This window comes from Tetrao urogallus (genome assembly GCF_951394365.1).
Source record: "Tetrao urogallus genome assembly, chromosome: 10".
NCBI lineage: Eukaryota > Metazoa > Chordata > Aves > Galliformes > Phasianidae > Tetrao > Tetrao urogallus.
The window spans coordinates 10,877,292-10,886,735 of NC_136823.1; positions in this window are offsets into that span (position 1 = coordinate 10,877,292).

The following is a 9,444-nucleotide window of genomic DNA, read 5'->3' on the forward strand; positions in this document are numbered from 1 at the left end:
GAATCCCTGTGAGGTTTTGCTTAACAGCAGAAGAAATGCACATATCTCCATCAATACAATGACTTCTGGTCACTTCTGACTGCCAACTCTTGGTGCAATGACTGCTGGCCTGGGGCAGGCTGTCAGGTCAGGGTTAGAGAGATCCATGCTGCTGTCACCAATGGCTTTGGATCAGCTTTCTTCTGCTCAATGGCTTCATTTGGTACTGCAGCAAAACTGACCCCTGCTCCACGCTGTAAGATGCATTTGTCCTCTCGCCATCTCACACCTTTTGTGCATTAAGACACTTCCTTCCCTGTTCATCTCTTCACCAAGAGTCCTTTTAAAATCTGTTTACCTCTGTCCTTTGATCCTGCCTGGGGATTTTCCATTTTCTCTTTGCCACCTTTCAGGAGGGAATTTCGGTCAGACTGGTTCTCCTGCTCAGACAGCCTCTGTGGCATTCCTCTGCCCAACAAATGCAGGGCCGAGGTGAGGTTAAGGGACTTTTCATTGTCCTTTGTCTCATAGTTGTGTGCTAAAGATCCACTCAGGAAAGGCAAACACAGCTCAGCATTGGAGCCTTTTAACATTTTCCTGGAGATAATAATAGCACAGCATTATCAAGTCAAAAAAGAAACTGCAGGCTGATGTTGATCCCAAGCTGTTATGCACAAAACTGATAAAGGTGGGAGAAGGAATGTCTGCCCACACATTGCCTTCCCATCTGTGGCTGTCCCAAGGCTCATTTTTCCTGCCTCAAGTTTTCCCATCTTCTGTAAGTTGCTCAGTATTGTGTTACAAATGACTTCCCGTTTCTGAGTAGGGTGGAAGGAAAGGAAGATTTGAAGATGGGCAAAAGGAGAGATTGTGCCGCACAGGTAAGCAATGTGCTGCCTCAGAGGTCACCTGCTGTAGTTCTGCACCAGCAAACCGTTAGTAATGAGGCAAGCACACTTGGCAGAACAAGGGTTAGTCAGGCTGCATTGATTGCTTGCACACTTCTATGTACAGATTGATGTTGCTCTTTTCCAATGAGAGAAACAAAAATAATCAGGAGAAAAAAAATTGAGGACTTCAATCCGTCAACAGATGGATCTCAGTTAATGCCACAACACAGTGCCTGGACCCCGCTGTCCTGCATCTTTCAGCCCCATTGCAGGGAGCAAGGGGAGCACCCAAGCCTGTCAAAGTGCAGTAGCACTGTGAGCGCTTTAACTCAGCAGTCCTTGACATTCACAGATAAGGACTGCAAGTTCTTTTGGTACTACAGAAATATTGACACAAAGAATATGTTTATCCCTGACTGTGGTTCTGCAGGACAAGGTGGAAATGGCAACAGCAATCTCAGGGCTTAATTTCTTTGGCCTTGCAAGGGCATCTCTGCTGCAGAGAGAGCAATTCATTGATTCCTCTTTTCTTTTAACTAGTTTGGAAATTATGTTTTCTTTTTAAGTCAGAATTATAGGTCTAGAGGGAGATAAGATAGGAGAAACTCATTCTAGGCTTTTTTTTTTTTTTTTTTTTTTTAATGTTAATGCTCTTTGGAATATTAAAGACAGTGGGGAGCTGAGCAGAGTTTCTGATTTTCTCCCAAACTTTCTGTTCATTAAGATATTGAGAGAGAACATTAGCTGACTTTCTGGCTGTTATTTTCCCAAGCTATGTTTAACTAGGTCCACTTCCAAACTTGGCTTTCTATGCAGACCTGCATTTTAATATATGGTCAAACACACCTAAGAGAAGTGCTACACCCACTGATATGCTGAATGGACCAGGTAATCAGACCACCTCCTAAAGCTCCTAGAGGTTCCAGAGCAAGGAGAGCAGCCCGGTTCAAGTTGTCCCTCCTGAAAATGGCTCAGGAACAGGCAGGTCTGTCAATGTGACAAAATCCACTGATTCACTTTGAGATTCAGCACCTACCTCTACTGCGTTTAAAAAACCAAAATAGACTGGAGGACATACAGGAAGATCTGGGCCATGAGTAATCCTGGCTGTGGTTCAGGAGCAGATCTGCAATAAGCTGTATTCCCCTGCCCTCTCCTGGAAGGAATACGCAGAGCTGGGTGTGTTTGTGCAGGATCCTTGTGCTAGGGACTCTGGGCAGCAGATTGAGGTAGTGAGAGAAGATGGTCATTTTGAAGACAGTGTTTAGAAAAATGAAAAACGATGGCTGTGTTGTATCCATCATGTGTTGCCAACACCGAGTCTGCCAGAAATTGGCACATCTCTCAAAAGCATGTGAATGTTCTCAAGGAAGAGCTGCCCTGCCTGTCCGTTTGCATTGAATTGGGAAACCAAGAAGATGACCCAACCTGCAGAATCCAGAGCCTCTCCCTCACCTTAAATAGTAAACACAAAGCCTGCACAAAAACACTGGTAACCTTCGCTCAGGTCACAGCAGTGACAGGTCAGAAATGCGACACTGACAGGGGACAAGTGCAAAAAGGCACATGAGAGCCCATCACTCGGCCAAGAACATGGTGAGAGCCCAGCAAGGAGATTCTTCTTTGTCCCAAACACCAAACATCCAAAGCAACACTAGTCTTGTTTTAGGAAGAGGACTGGTTAGGAAATTGCTGCTGTTAAGATAATAAGGGGAGCAGTGAACCACAAAAGATGAATGTGGTCAGCCTGTAAGTAAGACTATAGTTCAATAGTTGCAGTGTAGGATTATGAAACAGGAGCTCTGGAAGGACAGAACCAACCTTGTGTGCACTATTTAACCTCAAAAATTTTCTCACACTTTGAGTTTTCTTTGTCCTTATGCTTTACCATGTCCTTGTAAGCCCAGCAACATGGCAGGCAAAACTCCTCCACTGTGTCATAGAATCATGCACACACTGGAAAAGACCAGTAAGATTACTATGCCCAAATGTCAACCCATCCCCACCATACAACTAGCCATGTTCCTCAGTGCCACACCTTCAAGTTGCTTGAACACCTCCAGGGACAGCAACTCCACCACTTCCCTGGGCAGCCTGTCACCATGCTTTCTGCAAGAAAGTTTTCCTAATTCCCAAACTGAACCTCCCCTTGGTGCAACTTAAGGCCATCATCAAGAGCTGAGTTCCCTCCATGTTGCTGAGGTGCTGCTCAACACAGGAGAAAGTGACACCATGCTCTGCAGAGAGACCATGAGTGAGTAATTGTGGGTAGGGGGGGCTTCATCTTTCAAACCTTGACAGTTCTCTCTTTTTTTTATGTTGAGGAATCACTGAAGACCATGTAAGACATACATAGTACCCCAATAAGCTCCACAAGTGGGCTCTTTTCCCACAAAGCCTGTTTGCTGGGTTTGCAGTATGTTCAGGACATTTATCTGCCCTCCCCCCCCCCACCATCTTATCAAAGAGTTGAAATCAACGAAGCAGTTCCAGCTGCCTTGAGAGACATCTCCTATTTCCTGCTTCAGCACAGGGGTTAAGAACAACGTTTCTGTTCATCACAGAAATAAACATTAAATGAATGTTGAGTTATATCCCTCTTGTGACTAATGTTCTAGCTTGTTTTCTAACATTAATTCTTCATATAGTTTTTTTTTCCCTCTTACATTTGTCCAGACTCCTGTGTTCCTGGGGGAATAATTACCCACTCAGCAGTTACTCTGAAGTCCAATTGTAATAGTTGGCAAACCTCCATTCTTCCATGCAAGCTTTCAAAATAATACTTTAGCTTGTTTCAAATAGCACCACTCTCTGGAACTTCTTCCCAATTTGCTTTGCCTTGGATTGATATTCATTTCACTGCTTGTTGAGAGCTGACCGCTTTGCTTGTCACAAGGCAGATATTCTCAACAGAACAATTACAAACAAACAAAAAAACAGAACAGAGGGAAGGCGTGTTTAAAAATGATCCATTGTGATGTAATGGTCTATTTCCTCATCTAATAAATCCTTACTAGGAATGTAAGCAGTGAAGAAAACACTGATTCAAACCTGGATTATAATTCACCAAAATACAGATGTGATCATAGGAAGTATTTTCATTCACACCAACCTTGGAGTTGTCAGAAAGTTTGGGTAAATTTTGGTCATGTGTTCTGTGACCTAAAAATGTGCATTTTCTTATTCTGTAGGGACTTGGGGACAAAACATTCACTGTACTGGCATAATAAGAAATAACTGAGAGCTGAATTCAGATCACTGGTATATACTTTTTCCTATAAACACTGCTTGGGAGGAAACCGCGTCCTTTCCCAACTGTGCTACTATTTAATTTATGTCTACATGACCAGAAGCAACCCACCTCATCTCCTTTCTCTCTGTTTTTTCCATCTGTTCCCTGAGGATAATAGTCTTGGCACTGTATGATACTGAACAAACTGATGTTCAAAAATTGCATTTAGGTTGTCTGGTGAAGGAAATATAGCAAAAAGTTGATGACAAAGTCTTGTCTTCAGGACACTTGAGCTGTTCCAATGTCATGGGGAGTGTGGCAGATCCTGGAAGGAGAACCTGGAATCAATGAATGGGAGAGAAGAGCACATCATATTTAACTATTTCACTCTTCCTTAACTCTACTTAATGACATGCTAACTCAGTTTTTTCCTAAAATAAAGAGAGATGGCTCTAAACCTTTGAACATCACCCAGTGTTTGACCAAGTGTCTGGATTTTATTTTTCTTTTGGCCTAAGCCTGTATTTAATTGTGAGCCTTTCATAAACCAGTGGATGCAGTAGGGCTCGTCTGGATAGCACGACAGCTCCTGTCACTCAACAAGCATCACCTCCATTTTTACAGTTAAGCATTGATCATGGTAACTTGTCAGGCTTAGCTAAACTTCACTATTGTAATTCCCTTTTGCAAGCAAATTCCTGTCTTGATATCACAGCCTAAGGTAAATACAGACAAGTTTCTGCTCTGCAAAGTATCACGGTGCCAGCCTACTCACAACTTTGCTAGGGTGACCAGTCAAGAACACTGACTTCGCTTTTACTCCAGAAATAAGAGAGTTATCACTGATCTGAGAGGACGGAAAAAAGGCTGGTTCTAAGACATCATTTTTCTCTTTTAGCGTGCAAAGTCAATTATAATCACAAGTGTATGTTGTTTGCAACAACCAGTACTAACCAGGAATTTCACTGCTTGGCACAGAAGAGGATGAAGAAATCAATTGCAAACTCTGTGTCTTTATCAAAATCGATCCTGTAATTAAATATTTACCTTCAAGACTTGTCCAGCACAAAATTACTTTTTTTTTTTTTTAAAGGATGATATCCTTCCCTCTGCTCTACATGCTAAAATCAATGTACGTGGATTATTTAAACCCTACCAAATTTTACTCTTTTTCTTTTTATACAGTTTTAAATCTTCCAGTGTCTTCACTTCATGAACTCTCATAAATGCTTCTGCTAACATTTCAGGTCACCTCTCCGTTACTTTCCCATTCCCCTTGCTGCTTTTGCCCCATGCCCAGCTTCTGCTGAACAGTACTAATTCTGCTGAAGGAGAGGACACTGCACTGCCACAGTCACACTGGAAATCCTGTTGGACTTTAAACTTGGAAAACTCAAGCATTTCCAAAATCTTGGGAGCCGTTCTTAATCTGTCAGCATCTTTTTGGGAACAATCTAAGAACTGCCTGGGCATTCACAGGAAAACTGAAACTGTCAGATGTTCTTTCCTTCCTCCTGACCTATGTGCAGAGTTGTCAAGATGGACTGTTGCTTGGGCCAGCACACAGCCAAACAGTTGAATTAGAAGCGTCATCTCAACAACTTAAGGTTGGAATCAGCCCATTTCAACCCAGGCCTGGCAGGTGAGCACTGTCAGCAATGCTGTACCAGGTCTGGTAAAGGGCTGGCGAGACATAAGCAGTGCCAAGTCACAGCAGATCCCCTCCTACAGAGCAGCTCCACGTGTTTCACAACTTGCCTGTCCTGCTGTAGCCCCTGGGGTGCTGTGGGTTGATGGGATGGAGGTCTGTAACACCTGCTCAGGTGCACATTCAGGTCTCACTCCTCCCCACAGCACCCTGCTGCAAACAGCTGTATATGCGCCACCCTGATTTCACCGTGGTTGAATGCCAGTTGAGGCTGCTGCTTTATCTGTCTGCCTTCAGCAGAGCTCAACAGCAAGTGTTCACAGCAGCTGCTAGTAGATAACGTGTTCATGTTCTTTCCATCACTGCCACAGGGATGAGTACCATGCTTTACTGGCACTCTCTGTGGTGCTTGCTGTTGCAGCTCCATGGCATCTGCCTGTGCTAGCCTGAGCTCCAGGCAAGGGAAAGACTGCACATCTGCTGGAGTTTTATCCCAGCCATAGGTTGAAACACAAGGGTACTCCTTTTTAAAGCAAATTCCATTTGCTTCCAGTCTGAAACTGCAATTCTGTGCAGGGAAGGGCCAGGTGTGCAAGTTGATATCCAGCGTGCAAAGGTGGAAGCAGTGTGGCCTCCAGAAAAGCTGCTGCAGCAGCCCAGTGCCAGACTGAGGTACAGTATTGCAGCCTTTGACGTCATTCCAGCACAATCAGACTCCGGCGTCTGTTGGATAGGACATTGCACACAGTCCCCCCTCCCTGAGAACTCATTGTGCAACACCGAAACAGATTTCACTGAGGAATCAAGCCCAGCTCTGCCCTGCAGAGAATTGGCTCAGCACTGCCAGGATCAGGCCTTAACTGCACAGAAATAGATTAGATCGGTGTCAGGCTGCTCAGAAAGCTGTCTGATTATTTGTCTTCAGGCAAAAACATTTTAAAATATAGAGGGGACACCAGCATGCAGCAGCAAAATGATGGATGCAAGAGCTGTGTGCCCTCCCAAGCTGAGCTGTTTGCATGAGGCAGAAGGAGAAGATCTGAACGCCACTTCAATTTGTTGCTAGGACAGTGCTCACTGCAATTGGGCTTGGGCAAAAAAAGTAAAAGTTACCAAAATCTGGGAGGCATATAGGATAGAATCATAAAATCATAAAGGTTGAAGACCACTAAGACCATCCAGTCCAACCATCAAACCGTCACCATCAATATAGCCCACTAGACTGTGTCCCTAGTGCCACATCTCCGTGGTTACTGAGCACCTCCAGGGACGGTGACTCCACCGCTCCTGGGCAGCCTGTGCCAATGCATCACACTCCTTCTGAGAAGAATTTCTTCCTAATATCCAACCTAAACCTCCCCTGGTGCAACTTAAGGCCACCTCTGCGTATTGCTGTTACCCAGAAGCAGAGGCTAATTGCCACCTCACCATAACCGCTTTCATGAGCTGTAGAGAGCAGTAAGGTCTCCACTAAGACTCCTATTCCCCAGACTGAACCGTCCCAGTTCCCTCAGCCACTCATGTCATCAGTCAGAATAAGTGCTTGGAGATGTTTATGTCTTTTCTGGGATAAAGGAATCAAGGGACATTGACGGGGAAGCCAAAAGACGATGATATTTTGGGGCAGGGGGCAGGAGAAATCAGAGCATAAGGTGCAAAAGGCACAGGAAGAACTTGCCACAGGCAGGAGCAAAAAAGGCCTTAGGGCTCCCAGGCAGCTCCATTGGAGCAAATGGCTCAATGTTGGACTGGGGCACTGGCTGCCACCTCCAAGGAGAAGGCTGAGGGCTGGCAGTTCCATCCAGCCAAGAGAAATGAGCAGCAAAGGGGCCTCTGGCCTGGAGGATGGAGCAGCAGCAGGGCGGGCTGTGCAGCACGGGTGAGGCACAGTGCTGGAAGTGGGGATGGAGAGGTGTCCCAGCCCTCAAAGCTCAGTGAGTGAGACAAGTCCTCATAAAAACATGAGCCAGCAGGAAAGTTTCAGCAACCCAAAAGAAGAGGTGTGGGAAAGAATAAAAATGCTGAGAAGTCACCTCAAGCAGAGGCTCCTGAGCCACGTTGGAAGGCGGCCACCGCATGGGACAGGGCCAGGCAGGGAAATTGGCACTTCTCAGCCCTCTCTGGAGCCCACTGAGACAGTAGACAAAAAGTTTTGTCAGCTCAATTGCTGCAGCCTCCTCCTCCCTCTTCCCCACCTTCAAGAGGAAGATGTGCCAGGAGCTTCTCTGGCTGGCTACCGGGCCACGTGCCTGCAGAGAAGCCATGTGGGCTGCTCCAAGGGGCCACAGTGAGCAACTGTACACTGATGGAGCTGCAGGATTCACCTCTGAAAAGAGAATGCACTGTGACCCACAATGCGCAAAGTCCCAGATCTAACACAGCATATGGGGCATGGAAGGTAGATCAGTCAAACTGCTGCAGTTCTCACTGGGCTGATCCCAAACAACTTGAGACCTTCACTTAAGAACTGGGCTCTGTTCCTCCTGCTGCAACAAAACATGGATATATTGCAGTGGTGAAACTGCTTGCTTCACACTTTACCATTGCCAAAGACAGAAGATGATTTACAAGATGCTAGGAAAAGCATCAAGAAAATAAACAAGAGACTTCAACTAGCCCTTGAGAATGGCTTAGCCATAGCTCAGGCTCAGTAAGCACTGAAAAGTCTACATGAAACTAAATATGAGGATAACAGAAATCTAAGCATTCTTACAAGAGCATTTCCCACAGCCAGCACTGATCCGAGCAGCTTTAACAAGCTTCATTAAATTAAATTTGGGAAGCTTGCAAAGGGGGTACTGGCCAGAGGGGCTGGATCTGAAGGACAGGCACCAGCTGGCTTTCACTGCAGGGTACAGCCTTGGGATCAGCAAACTTCAGTCTGTGTAACACGTGGCAGGCCACTGCAGAGCATGCAGCACAGCAAGCACTTGCAGGCTCTTCTCCATGCCTGGATAGTGTCCTGCTGCGTTCCTATAATTTGAATGTTAGCTGCTGTATCAAGATGTTTCCCAGTGAGACAGAGGCTGCCAGCCTGAGCCTGAACCAAAGCTGCTCCAAAAAGTCGTGATTTACTTTGGACACGCTGCTGCTGGCAGGGGGAAAAGTGATGGGAAAGCAGAGAGCTCACCGAGCTGCTCCTCTGGCACCAGCTGAGCAGAGCCAACATTTCACAACCCCTGGGGAGATGGATGGGAAGGGAAACCATTTCAGTGGGCACCTGAATGCAATCAAGCCTCTTCAGCAACAGAAACGACTGTCATCCCTGTGCCGTGCCTCAGCCTTCCAGTGTTGCAAAATCCCTCCTCATGTTATATGCAGGCAGTAGGGTTTCTAATTTAGAAGCTGCGCTGGAACAAGAACAGAAGAGGCATTCAGGGGTGAAGGTTTCATCTGGCACAAATCTGCAGTCACCAGCGAGATTGCTGCTGTACCTGAAAGCAGCTCCCATCAGAAGCTCTGAGCACCACTGCTCCCATTCCCTCAATGACAAGTCCACCCTCTATCTCTGGTGTGGCCATTTAGATGTAGCAGCTGCTAGGTTCAACTCAAGGAGAGATCACAAAACCTGTGGGGGAGCAGCCCTCAGCCCAAAGGCAGCAATGCTGGTGCTTGCTCCAGGCAGCCCAGCTGTGCTTAGCACACAGTGCTGATAAGGAGAGATGCTGGTGCAATGTGGGAAGTAAGGAAGTGGT